The sequence below is a fragment of the Phaenicophaeus curvirostris genome, chromosome 1 (assembly GCF_032191515.1).
Source record: "Phaenicophaeus curvirostris isolate KB17595 chromosome 1, BPBGC_Pcur_1.0, whole genome shotgun sequence".
Lineage (NCBI taxonomy): Eukaryota > Metazoa > Chordata > Aves > Cuculiformes > Cuculidae > Phaenicophaeus > Phaenicophaeus curvirostris.
The window spans coordinates 181,191,965-181,206,521 of NC_091392.1; positions in this window are offsets into that span (position 1 = coordinate 181,191,965).

Below are 14,557 nucleotides of genomic sequence, written 5' to 3' on the forward strand. Positions count from 1 at the left end.
GTTTAAAAAGTGCTTTTTTATGGAGCAGTCTCCATAAAAAAAACCAACCATGATTATGTTTTTCATTTGAAAACACCGGCCTTTAAACCTCTGACAGGAAAAGAAGGCTGCTCAGGAATCTCTGCTTTTTTTATGTTTCTCCTTTGTCTTTGTCTTCAGGAATATTATATCTAGGCTATGGAAGTTTGAATCTAATTTGAACCGTATTTCTGAAGTGCAAACTTCTTTTTTTCTCCAAAAGTTGCATATCTGTGTATGTGTAAATCTTTAGAATTATGTCGTTACTAATCACTACTGATAAGGTAGTGATTATTGATAAGGTAAACTCTTTAATGATCAGTTCTTCCAAAAGAACTTTTACAGTTTCTCCAGGAGGCCTGACTGTGCTGGTAAAAGTAGTGGAAGCGTTGTCACTGAATTCATGAGGACAGTAGTGGGAGACAGCAGGAGCTGGTTGCCGACAGTAGACATTTCTGCATCCTCAAGCCTGGAAGGCTCTAATTTGGATCTGGACAGTTCTTCCAAAATATGCACTGAAAAGGCAGGAATTGCTGATACAAAATTATTTTTGGATTTGATATGAAACCATTGTTTTCTTTGGGAGGAATCCCCCTCTCCAGTGTTCGTGTTTTTTTCTGAGTTAGATTCACAAATCTGACAATTATATTGCTTCTCCTGTTCTAGTGGTTCCCATTTCATCCTAATTCCTAGTGCTTCAGACATTCATGTGAAATGCAGGACACTCTAGTTCAGTGCCTTCTAGACATAAGTTATCATTTCATTCTCCCAAGAATGAGCTGCAGGTACTCACGCTAAGAGAATATTCTGGGCATGTGTGTTGGCAACATTCATCTTTATTTTAAGGAAACCCTTAAAATAAATAATAATTCTGGAGCAGAATCCCAAATGTCATACCTCCCAGGTACTTGTCCTGGCCAGTAGGCTTGAGAGTCATTTTAATTTGTGGTTGAGAATTGAAGCATTATTCAAATACTTAAAAAAACACCACAAAACTTGAGGGAGTGAGGAAACCTTGGAGTTCAAAAATGCCGTAGACTGCCATTTCGCGCACATCCATGAGAGGAAGACCTGACAGAAACCACCCTCTTTCATGTTCCTGCTCCAAACCAAGGACTGGGTAGGATCTTGGGTATCCCACTTTCCCACTGGACTATGAGTGCCATGATTTCAAATTCCCGTGGATGAAAGAGCACATTAAAACCTGCTCTGCCATCCTGGCAGCAACGATGGAAAAGCAACTTCAAATAAAATAAGCCAGTACTGCTGGAATAGTTGCAGCACTTCTGATTCTAGTCCCTTTGCTCTGAGCAAAAGGGCTCAAGAGTGTTTGTACGTTTGGCATTGTTTTGTTCAGTTCAAAGTATTTTGTGTAGTCAGAGGGTTTCACTTAAATTGTGATGAATGATCATCAAAATGATCTCAGGGGAGTAAGTAAAAGAGGGGACTGATATAATCTAAATGCTGTTTTGCTGTATTTTTTTTATGTCAACGGTGAAATAAATTGGTGCTATTGTGTCCCTTGTTTCCTACATGCAGGACATTCCCAGAAAGTCCAAGGCAGGACTTGTTATTTTCTTTTAACCAAAAAGTTTGCAGGAGCATACGTGCTGTGTGAAGCACACTTTTTGCAAAGAACAATAAAGGCAGCTTAGTTGCACAGAATGAATATGTGTCTGATGCTGTGTACTGTGGCTATGTAATGGTTCACTTAATGTAGGTAGAATACTTTTCAAATGTTGCCTAAATATAACAGTATTTGACACTACGAGAAACGTCTGTCCTTTCAGCCAGACTCAGTGGTGTGTGTGGCGTAATTCCCCTGAGTTTCACTTTGCATCAGATGGTGAGTTTGAGGCGTGTCCTTAAACTGCCAAGATATTCTGGTTTGATCCACCCATTAAATGAGAATAACAAAACTCCCGCCAACTCTAAACCCAACCTTTGTTGTAATTATCAAATGCTGATTAGCTGACAGCTCTGTAAGTGGGTGTATTAGGTATGGCCTTGCTCTTACAGCAAGAAGGAAGAGCTTAAGAGACGTTCTGGAATAAGATGCGTCTTTTGGTCTCTTAAGTAGAAATACTGAACTAGGCACAACCATTCCAAAGTGATTCTTTTTGATCTTTCTACTTTCCTATTGTTTTCTCACAGTGTTTTGGGAAAGCCCAAGATAAGGGTAATTTTTTTTTCTGCTGAGACTCTAATCTATTTATAGGTTACAAGGCCAGAGGAGGCTACTGTAGCTGTTTTGCTTGACCTCTCGGGTAGCAGAAACTGTAGGACTTCCCTTAGTTAATTTGTGTTTGAAGCAGAAATCTTTTAGGAACAACAAAAGATCACAACTTCTGGGAAATCCCACCACAGCTCTTCGCAAATTATTCCACTGACTACTACCTGTTGTAAAAATGTTCTCAGTGTACATAATCAGAGTTGGTTGAGCTCCAGCTTCTAGCCACTGGACCTTATATTTAACACATAGTCTATTAAGGGTGAGTTCCCTTTGTGACAGGTGTCCTAGAACACAACCATCTCTTAAACAGATAAATCTTTTGAAGTCCTTCTGCCCACCACATTGTCCTATTTTTGCTCTTCCCAAGGTTTTCCATAGTTACTTAACAACCACATTAAATTGTGAATACCAGCACTGGACCAAGAAAAGCTGTTGCAGAGGCGATCTGTTTGTCTGGTTTTTATATTCCCAGCCCTCACGTACTGACTGCGTGTTCACTAGCCATTCACACAGCTCAGATGGGATCATGACTTAGATGTCAGACTTCTGCTGTCCTCTCGCTCCCGTGGCTGTCTTGAGGAAGAGAGAAAGTGGGGGATTGAGGGTAGTCTCCTGTAAAACTGCATTAGGCTAAGTGCACTGCAGCCTGGTTTCCCACTGGGTGTCCAAAGCTATATTTTCCTAAATACAATATAAAAACTATTAGCCTAAACCACGGTGGGGCTGTTAATCAGCAGCACAGGGAGAAAGGCTCAGGGCTCCATCTGATTAAGCCTGCCCTGCAGCTTCCCTGGCAGCTTCCAGATGCTTTCCTGCAGATTTCCTTTCTCAGGGGCTGTCCCTCATGCTATGGTTGTGTGATTATTTCTCATAGTGGCAGATGGATTCCACTTGTTCGTTTCTTTATTTTGATAAGATATCAACAGTAACGACTCTCTCCCCAGTTTTCCTTTGTGTTTCCTCATAACAATTTGATTAAGATCATATTTCTTGTGCATGGTCACAATACTTTCAGGTGGGATAGTGGCAAAAGACTTGCAAAAGCAAGCTGACACCTTTCTCTGCTCAGAACCTGTGGGCAGCAGCACGAGCTGATGTGGCAGTGGGACCTCAAGATTAGCTAACAACTCAGTGTGATCTTCATGTCTTTGTAAAGTAATGAGTATTTAGGAGGGACCTGCACATCCTACAAAGTATATCCTGCCATCTTTGTTCCTTGACACATAATTTTATGGGGGAGATATTAAAATATGTATTTTTTTGCTAAAGCCCAGCTTACCCAGATGGCTCAGTGGTACTGACCTGCCTTCAGGACTTGCCATTCTCCCAGCTTGTGTGTTATGTGAAAACCTGAGCAGTGATGATGTTACATTCTCCTTTAGGTCTCTGATGAAAGTTTTAAATTGCTAAAGCCTGGTCCATGCTAAAATCTTTAGGTAAATATATCCTGCTTGAATATAGATGACACATTAAAATTATATTTGGAGATCAATTAGTCAGCATTTAATCCTTTCAATGTATGCTATGCTAATTTTGGAGAAAAATCCTTGGTGGAAATGTCAGGGAGTTACCAAGCCAAATGTTCTACAGAAATGTGAAGTATGATTACATCGTAACATTGCTACCTTTAGTCATCAGATGTGTAATGTTATCTATAACACATTTTCCACCAACCTTTGTCAAGTGGCTTTGGTAATGGTACTTGCTCTTTTTATTATCTGCTTTGCCATCCTTGTGTCTGGAATCAGAGTAAGACTGACAAGTCTGTATCAGCTGGGGCTGCTCTCACTTTACAAACTAACCAAACCACTAATGCTCCACACATGAGTATTCATCCAGTGGTTTGAAATCTCCACAGCATCTCCAAACTAGCTGAATGGAAAAATAACATTACAAATCTCTGGCTGCAAGTTTATGCAAAGCTGCTGATTTTAAGTTGTTTAACTTGAGCTGCTCTTATTTCACATTCTCAGGCTTGCACTGGAACAGCAAGTATTTTGTTGCCATCCTGGAATATGCTCTATCATCTCCCACCACAAAACATAACAGAAATATTTATTGAACATCTGTGTTTCCTTTGAATTCAAACTGACAAGTCAAATTTTTCACATAAGCAGCAGATCAGTAGAATAGCTACGAGTCTTTCATTTCAAATGTACGTTAAAACCAGAAAAATCTTTATCACTCAACATTGCTGGCTGCAGATCTCATCTTCTTTTAAATTCTTTGCCAGCTTTATGCTTCTGATTTCTACCAACTCCTGATCATTTTAACTTTTTTCTAATAATTTTTATTAATGTAAATGCCTTCTGTAGTTGAATTATTAGTATTCTTGTCAGTTCTCCAGTCAAGACTGTAGTTTTTTCAGCCAGTGTGACCTATCTTTCTTCTTTTGATAGCTTGAGAAATTTTCTTGAACAATGCAGAGGTATCATTTCCAAAAGGATGCATTTCAGTTCCCCCCCTACACCACCAAGTATTTACATTACTGTTTTGGCCCTTACCTTGTTGATCTGTAATGGATGACTAGCTTGTACCCCAGCCAACACTAATTTGGGGATTTCACGATTAATACTTCTTTGCCAGTGTGGATGAGGGCAAATAGATATTTCTTTCCCTTGCACGCTTCTTTTCCTTTGTCAGGATATTATTACTGCTCCTTTTAGGAAGCTTGAGGTCATTTTAATATCAGCAAGAGGATGCTGTTAGCATATTTCGCACAGACAGAAATCACACACAATGTCACATCTCTCCCCCCTATGCAGAGCAGAAAGGGAATTCAGTAGCCAACCATTCTGCTTTCACACCTGGTGGTCTGTAGACAATATGTGCTACTACACGATGCTGGTTTTATGCCAACAGAAAAAGAAGATATTTTCTTCCCAACCCAACTGTGCCGGCAAGGGGGAGAGAGCCACAAAGCAGCACACCACCTCATGCCCACTGGAAGCCACCAACACAGCCAATCTGTTGGTGATGCCCTTCATACAAATACCCTTAATTTGGTTTGGGTAAAATCAGGCAGATGGGTTTCAGCGCGTGGCTGCAGTCAGCGCAGTTGCCCTGGCCTGGCTAAGCAGGGGATGGCAGCTGCCCACAGCCTCTGACACTGCCCATTACTACATGTGCAAACGTTTGCTGCACAGCTACCAGCAGCTGGAAAACAGATGATCCTGTTTTTACAGGCCAGGATGCTTTTCCCTGCCTGACCTTCCTGTCACGGCTGCCTTTCAGCCACGTGAGCCACCTCAGCACCATGGCTAACTGGAGGCTGTGCTCAGGTGGGATCCATCTGCACGATCTCAGCTTGTTTATCACACTGGCGGCTAGCACTACCAATTAAAGGTCACTCGCAATTAAAGGTCACTCTCTCTTCGTATCCCTTGGTGTCTAAATTAATTATGTTCTCAACATTATGGTTGTGTGCTAAATGAGTATTCGTCTGCTCCCTCTTTCTCCTGTCCCTTCTGTCATTAGTTTCTCGCTCTCTGGGGAGACCAACTTTCATGGCAAGGAACCCAGAATTTCATCCGCCGCCAGCCAGATGCCTCGGAGACCAGCTCTGCTGAAGTATTTTAATGAAAAATATGTTCCTGATGAAATTTGGACAGCACATTAACAAAGACAGATCTTAGTCCTTAGTATCACAGCAGGTATGTTTTGTGCAAACATAATCCAGTGTGCTTTGAAGTGTTTAACAATGTAGCCTGTGTATTTATCCCCTGCTCATACTCCTGTTATCTGGGGTTTTTTTTTTTTGCAATTTCTATCATGTAATCATAGCAGCTGATTTGTGGTTTTTAATTACTATAATTTGGACCACGTCTCCTTTTGAATAAGCTGACACAAAGGTAAAATGGGTCTAAAAGAAGGCGTGGAGGGGAAGCACAGTGACCTGAGCTGCAGCTGTAGTTTAATTTCTGGCTTTACAACTTAAGCATAGTCTCAGTGAATCTATTTATTCCAGCAGAAAATTTAAAATAAAGTCTTTATCATCAGGAGTGGAAAACAAAAAGGCCAAATATCACTCATAACTCATAAAATACTCATAGGGCCATTGGATCAAAGGCTCTACACCAAGTGCAAAATACTGCAATATAAGTAAATTATCTTTCCACATGTTCCAAACTCTTCCCTGCTGTATGGATTTCTTTATTTTCTCCTCTGTGTTAGAATAGAGAATGACATCTTTTTGTTTGATATTACATTTGTAAGAAGTTGTAGTCGTGGAGGAAAAAAAACCTGGGCAAAACACTCCCTGATAGAAGAATTTTCATGTTAAACATGGACAGCAAGTGAGACTGAAGCTTCACCCCAGGACTTCGGCAGACATTTCAAAGCAGGGAGCCATTCACTGCAGGCTTCCTCACCTCTGAACCTCCCTATAACCTGTAATCTCCTTACAGTGCTATTTTCTTTGTTACCACGTGTGATTTATTACCTGTTTCATTCAAACCAGACCCAGCGCCACGACACCTTTGCTTGTGTCAGCTGGTACCTATGTGATCAATGTGAAAGCAGCTTCTGGCCTGACTGTGCACCTCTGCGACTCAGCACCTCCCCGGCGGCGCTGCCTGCAGCTGAATCCTTGCTGCCAGTCACATAGGATAGGATTTGATAGGAATGGTTGGACTCGATGATCCAGTGGGTCTCTTCCAACCTGGTGATTCTATGATTCTATGATAGACCAGGACTGGGCATGGGAAACTCCTCAGCATTCAAAGGAAGGGTTGAGCTATATCACATGTAGCTGTCCCATTTTGCCATTTGTGTGACGGCAAAATGCAGCGACCTTCACTTATTAGCCTGAACACAAACATGTGTGTAACCCTTCTCCTCCGAAACATCAAACAAAATGTTACAGACACCAAAAAAACCAGCTGCGTTAAAAAAAAACTGTGCACACCTCTATTGAAACAAAACAGGAATATTAGGAATTTGGGTTCCTCAAATTAAAATGTTTTTTAAAAGCCTGGAAATCTTTATGATACATAAATACTTCACTCTGCTGTCCAGAAAAGAGCCCGAGTTCCTCAGCAAGTGTTTATCTTGCTTTCCTGAATGTTTTTGACAGTACTCCAGGTGGCAGTGTGCCTGTGAAGCGTTAACCACCACAGACCCCGGTGAGCATATGGAAAAGGGTTTTTGTGCAGGTTGATCAGAGCCAAGTAAAGTGGGAAAGCAGGGGATAACAGGAACAGGGCAAGCAGCAACCCCCATCAGCTGCCTGGGCTTGGCATTTGTGTGGGGCAGGGATGTGCGTGTTGTGTGACAACTCTATTTTCTTGGTCATATACATGATGGAAGTTAACTAAGGGCAACATTCTGGTTTGCTTTTAAGTTTGGAGACCAAAAGTAGGCACACTTAGTTCCTTGTGGTTGTTTACGTTGTGATCACACTTGTTGTACAGTAGAAAGCAGGAAGGTTCTTTACAAAAAATATCAGTAGATTTAAATGCCCCTTGAAATCCTTCTGTAGCCTTGTGGACATGTAGGCAGCTGTCAGTCTGTATTTCACTCGCAGACTCCACAAAAGGGAAATAAATTTAACCCTCATTTGAGATAATGGATAAGTCGGCTGCATAGAAACAGATGGAAACTTTCCTTTTAAAAAAAGCCTCTCTGCAAGAGGGTAATTTTATCCTGTCACAATAGTTCCTGAATATCATCCCTAAGTGCTGGGCATGCACACATGAACTTCAGCTGCAGTTAGGGAGACAGAGCTCCTTGTCCCCACTGATGAGGCCATTTGATGCCCCATCTTCACCACTTCAAGCTGAATCTGGAACGCAGCCCCTGGTCTGTCCGCTGCTGTCTACAGTGACCAAGAAGAAGGGCTGGCTTTGACATGCAAGCTTGTGCATGGATGGATCCTTTGCCAACATCCAGCAGGAGGGGACTGATTTTGCAGCGAGGGCTCTCCACTGACCAGAAAGTGAGCTTGTGGAGAGATGCAAGAAGTGGAGGCAGCCACGCATCCTTGGAGAAGCAGCAGCTTGGGCTGCCCTGGACGCCTGTGAGCGTTGCCTCAGCTCACACCGTGGCCCTCCTGCTTCTTCCCTGGCAAAGGGAAGTCTGTGACTGTTTACCCGGGGCCACACAAACTGCACTGCACCCTGAAGAGAACTACTGAATCATCGAGTCATGGAACGGGTTGCGTTGTAAGGATCATCCAGTTCCACCCCCCTGCCATGGGCAGGGACACCTCCCACCAGCCCAGGCTGCCCAAGGCCCCATCCAACCTGGCCTTGAACACCTCCCGGGATGGGGCAGCCACAGCTTCCCTGGGCAACCCGTGCCAGGGCCTCACCACCCTCATCGTGAAGAGTTTCTTCCTAATGTCTCATATAAATCTTCCCCCTTTCAATTTAAAGCCGTTCCCCCTTGCCCTATCACTACAAGGCTTTGTAAACAGTCCCTCCCCAGCTTTCTTGTAGCCCCTTTCAGGTACTGGGAGGTCGCTATAAGGTCTCCCTGGAGCCTTCTCTTCTCCAGGCTGAACGACCCCAGCTCTCTCAGCGTGTCCTCGTATGGGAGGTGCTCCAGCCCTCTGATCATCCTTGTAGCCCTCCCCTGGACGCGTTCCAACAGTTCCACATCCTCCTTATGCTGCGGATTCCCGTACCGGACACAGTACTCCAGGTGCGGGATCACAAGAGAGGAACAGAGGGGCAGAATCCCCTCCCTCCCCCTGCCGGCCACGCTTCTCCGATCGCAGCCCCGGGCCGCCCAGCCCTCCCCGCTCCGCCAGCCCCGCAGCGCCGCCCCAGCGGGCGGGGCAGGGCAGGGCAGGGCAGCGCCGCCCCGCGCTCCGCGCCCGCCCCGGACCGCGCCGAACGCCGCGGGGAGCGCGCCGGAGCCGGGCAGGAGGCGCGGGGTGAGCGGCGGCCGCGGGGGATGATCCGCTGCGGGGAGAGGGGGGGCACCCAGTGCCGGGGGTGGGGGGGGGTGTCCCCCGAGGGCCGAGCGTGGGGCATCCACCGCGGGGGGATCGCACCCCGAGGGGCGCGGGGCGATGGGGGGTACCCACCCCGGGTGCGTTATCCCTGCGGGTGGGGTTACCCGCCGCGAGCTGTGGGTGGGTTACCCTGCATGGCACGAGTGGGTCACCCCGCTGTGCGGGTGGGTTATTCCGCATGGAGCGGGTGGGTTATCCCTGCGGGGGGTTATCCCTGGGGGTGGGTTATCCCTGCGGGGGGGTTATCCATCACGGGTGGGTTATCCCTGAGGGTGGGTTATCCATCACGGGTGGGTTATGCCTGCGGGTGAATCTCCCTGCGGGTGGACTGTCCATCACAGGTGGGTTATCCCTGCGGGTGGGTTATCCCTGCGGGTGGGTTATCCAGTATGGGTTGGTCTCACTGCGGATGGATTATCCATCGCGGATGGGTTATCCCTGGGGGTGGGTTATCCCTGCGAGTGGATTATCCATCATGGGTGGGTTGTTCCTGTGAGTGGATCTCCCTGCGGGTGGATTATCCATCACGGGTGGGTTATCCCTGCGGGTGGGTTATCTCGCGGGTGGGGGTGGTTTATTCCCCACTCGTGGGTCACGGCACCACCATAGCGCGTGGTCATGGAGGTGTTTCAAACTATCCGTGTGGCTTCAGGGTCCTGGGTCTGCCTCCTGCCTGGGTTTTCCCCGCGGGTGCTCTCCCATCCCTGAGGTGGCTCTGTCGCTCCTGCTCTGCGATAAGGAGCCTTAATTTTAGCGGGTTTCGGTATGTTTAGTGATTTCTACTTCCTATCAGCCGCTAGACCAGAGGAAAGCCTGTGAACGTAGGATAAAATCAAAGCAAAGCAAGGGGAGACGGTTTCCCGTGTCTCTTCTTAGTACTGATCCTAAGTGATATTTTGGATCCACTTTTCAAACGTATTTCAGATTATTCTAGCCATGCAACGTGTATTCCCCATCCTGTGACCTTTAAGATAAACTTCACTAAAAGGAGAATTTCAGAAACAGTGAAAAATATATATATGTATTTATATTTAAAGAATCTAGAGGGGAAAGGAAAGAATGGATGACTGCATTCCAGCCCTTGTGCCATAAGGGCTGATCTAATGTATTTAATTCTTTCCATTCTTTATTTATTATTGCTTGGATACTTTCCCAAATCTTCTTGTGCGTAATAAACTTATTTGCACTGTAAATTCTCCAAAGTAAATCTCATCCATACGTTCAGTCTACTGTAGCCCTTAAGTTTAAAAGGACAGATATAGCTGGCCAACTAGCTCTTTAATTGCTGGATTGATATCAAAAGGAACTGAGAAATCCCAGGATTTTGTGAGATCGGACCCCAAATGATGATGAAAATAGGCTTTACCAGCTAATTACTGTTTTTTTTTTCTTGCACACAGAGAATCTGGTGCTGTCAGTTTCAGCCTAGTGAATTTAGATGCATAATTTTAATAAAGCCATTATCTGATAACAATGAAAAATTGTCTGATGTGTAAATAAGAATGAAAGACGCCTTTGAGTATGTCAGCTCTAGCCCCCTGCTGTGGCAGACGTCACATATATACTTTTCTCGCTGAACTCACTATCTTCAGAGAAGTGGCGTATTTTTTGGCCCTAACCACTCTGGTCAGCAGTGATTAGATTTTGATAAAATAGGATGCACATCTGAGGTGCTTCCTCTTTAATGTCAAAAGGGGGGCATTATATGGGAAGCCTGAAATTCCCAGCAGGTGGCAACACTTCAATAGCTGCCTAATCCTACATTGCAGTAAGCAAATGCTGGATGGAAATAATTAATCTCTTTCCTGCGATACAGATAAAATGTCTTAATTTGCAGAAGTGTTGCAGATACACATTTCTTTTTGCGGTTGGTGCTGCTTGGAAACCCTCAAGTGAAATGTAGGGAAGATTTAGGGACTTTCAGGCTTTTCCATCTCTAGTCTATTTTACTGCCAGCCTCTCATGCATAACTAGAATTGTGCAAATATCAGGCTGCAAAATTTGACTGAAGGATGTTTGCTGATGGACAGTTATTAAAGAAACTGGGGTTTGTGTGGGATTTTTTTTTTCCTTTACATTCTGGCAACATTTTCTTGTTTTGTTTTCAGTTCCAATAGCTGTTTTTCTGACAGCATCACTCCAGATCCTGGCCAGTTCCCTGGGTCCATCAGGGTGGCTGGGTCCATCAGTGCTCGTGATAGGGGCAGGCTGGCTCTGCGAGGGTCAGTCATAGAGTCATAGAATCACTAGATTGGAAAAGACCCACTGGATCATCGAGTCCAACCATTCCTATCAATCACTAAACCATGCCCCTCAGCATCTCATCCACCCGTGCCTTAAACACCTCCAGGGAAGGTGACTCAACCACCTCCCTGGGCAGCCTGTGCCAGTGCCCAATGACCCTTTCCATGAAACATTTTTTCCTGATGTCAAGCCTGAACCTCCCCTGGCAGAGCCTGAGGCCATTCCCTCTTGTCCTGTCCCCTGTCACTTGGGAGAAGAGGCCAGCACCCTCCTCTCCACAACCTCCTTTCAGGTAGTTGTAGAGAGCAATTAGGTCTCACCTCAGCCTTCTCTTCTCCAGGCTAAACAACCCCAGCTCTCTCAGTCCTCAACCTGACACCCACACACTTACTTCTTCCCCAAGCCCTACTCCCTCCTGGTTCTCATATGTGTCCTGAGTTGTGGTTGGATCCTGTGCTGCGGCTGGATGTCTTCACCTGGAGCTGCAGGGCCTGGGGGACAAAGAGGGAACAGGGCTGCCTTCAGGGGGAGAGAGAAGCCAGGACAGACTTCTTCCAGTTCATGAAGGAGGATGGAGCTGGGGCAGGGAAGGGCTCAGCTTCTCAGGGGGGTTTACAAAGAGGGGGAAGACCGAGGGTATCCGTGGCCAGGGCAAAACAGGGGATCTGTCAGTATCACTTCCCTTTGTGTGAAAGAGGCTCCAGAGCACAGAGGTTTCGAGTGCCCTGACTTTGTGTTCTTGTTAAACTCAGTGCTTGGTCATGGAGTAGATGAGTAATTCCTGATCGCCCTTTCTTGACTGCAGGGCACATTTCCTCTCATCTTACTTATGAAGGGGGAGTAGCTGTTGGATGCTCTACCCTTGCTGCTGAGGAAGCAGATAGCTGGTTGCCTATGCTAAATCATCAGGTGATGGGATTTGGAAGAGGTGGCTGGTTTGTGAAATGTCGTTTCTCCTGTGTGTCCTTGGATACTGCTGCAAAAATTACTGGGAATCATAAATCCAGTTGGCTTGTGGTTCATTGTTTTGGGTTTGGGTTTTTTTTTGCAAAAGTGAAATGATCAAGAAATAGTATTTTAATGACGTAGAGTGTTAGGGACATTATTTGAATAGATGGACATATGTAATTCCAAAAGTGCATACATAATCTATTCTGTTACTTATTTCAAAAAATATTGTAAGTAAAATTGTAAATTGCATCTTTGGTTCTTACACAGTTCCTGATGCTACAGTAGTGTTTGTAAGCCTCGCAGCTCTTAGTGGATTTATTCTCGTAATATACATACCAGACAGTGAGGTACTATTTCCAGTGGATCACTGTGACACAGGAAAACTATGTGATGTGACCGAGATCAGACAGGAAATCTGTTGCAGGGAAGGGACTTAGAAGTTTTCCTGTGTCATTTGTGTTACACACAAGCCTCTTGGTCTTCAGTTCCTTCTTATGGCTTGTTTCTTCTCCCCTCCTCATCCGTCATTTCCAATTGCCTTTGGAAAGGAAGTCTTCCACTTCCATTACACCGTCTCTTGGAAGAAAGCATCTTTTTATGTTGCTGTGCCTCTGCTGTGTCTCACACAATAGAGCCTCAGTCTGTGCTTGTCCACGAGAGCAATAAATTAAAAAAGCCAATTATTCAAAGTCTCATAGTCTTCTCTGTGCAATCATTTTTCATCTCATTAAGTTAATGAACTTGAGGTAGAAGATCTAAATAGAGTAGAAACCATTTAAGATGTATTGTCTGCCTTGAAAAGCAAAATTTTATGTGAGTATGAAAAATGGAAAAAGTAATAGAGTGGGGGACAGGAGGCAAAGATGTGAAGGTTTTTGAAGAAGACCTAAAAGAGACACAAAATCTAGAAAGAAGTTGGCTTAGGGAAGACTGAAAGAACAGGGGAGATGCCTGAACTGAGCTTAGAGGTCAGTGTAAGTCCTGTCCAAAACCGAGGTGAGGGAAAGGGAGGGAAAACTGAAGAGGAGGAGAGGAACAAACTTGTTGAGGAGGACAGAAGGAGGAGGCCTATACTACACCAGCAATGGGCCAGCAGTAGTTCCAGTCTAAGCTACTATTAGAAGTGAACTAGCGAATATGCAAAAACTCAGGAGGCTTCATGAAGGCACTTTAATAGGAGCTTTGTGCAAAGGTAGGGCTGTGTTGCAGCTGGTAGCCTAAAGTGGCTGTATGTGAGGTGGGAGGGTGAGATAGCCCCAGGCTAGGCTTCCAGAAGTACCTCACCTCACTAGTTGGAAGTTAGTTTTGGTACCGTTTCAAATACTCCAGTTGTAGCCTGGGTGTTGCCTGTGCTGCACCCTGGAGTCTTCCCAACCGAGCCAAGATGACGCAGAGGCAAGGGTGAGAGGCAAGGAGGTTTTGGTCTGATGAATGATCTGTGCTACTGAAACACCCAAAGCCCCCTGGCACTGGGCTCCATCTGCGGGTTTGGTAGGAAAGAGACCCTGGTATGAGAAGTCTGTGCTGTAAATACAGAGCCTAAGAGATGAGTGGGAAAGAGGGGAGCAGAATAATGCTGTGGTTCACAAACATCGTATGACTAGTGATGGCAGGGACAGGAACAGAAGTCAGGTCTCCTGTGCCTCCCGCTGGTGCCCTGTCTCGTGAACCACGCTGCTGGCTGACACACAGGAATAAAGATGCAAGGTGATTATCTTGATTGAGAGTGTTCTCCCATGCAGGTTTTTTTGTTTTCTTCCCAAGGGTTTATTCTCCCTTCCATAGCCTCATTTCCTCTCTGTAGTGTGTTACTCATTAGACTGAGATTAGGATTATTTGAATTTCACCTCTCAGTGTGTAACTCTCGGAAAGAAGTGTTTGTAAAAGCCATTTGAAAAATACATGTCTAGGAAAGCTAGACGTGAAAAGGACCTGTTAAATCATTTGGCACAATCATGGTTGTGACCCCCAAAGCATTTTTTTCCCCTCTGTATTTCAGAGCAGTTCACAGCAATGCTGCTGTTTTCCTTGAGCAGTTACACTAGAGGCCAAGGCTTCTATGACAATTATTTTTTAAAGTTTAACTTGCTTTTTAACTTCCATGGACCAATTTAATTCTCTTTTTTTTTTTATTAGCCAGTTAATGATCAATA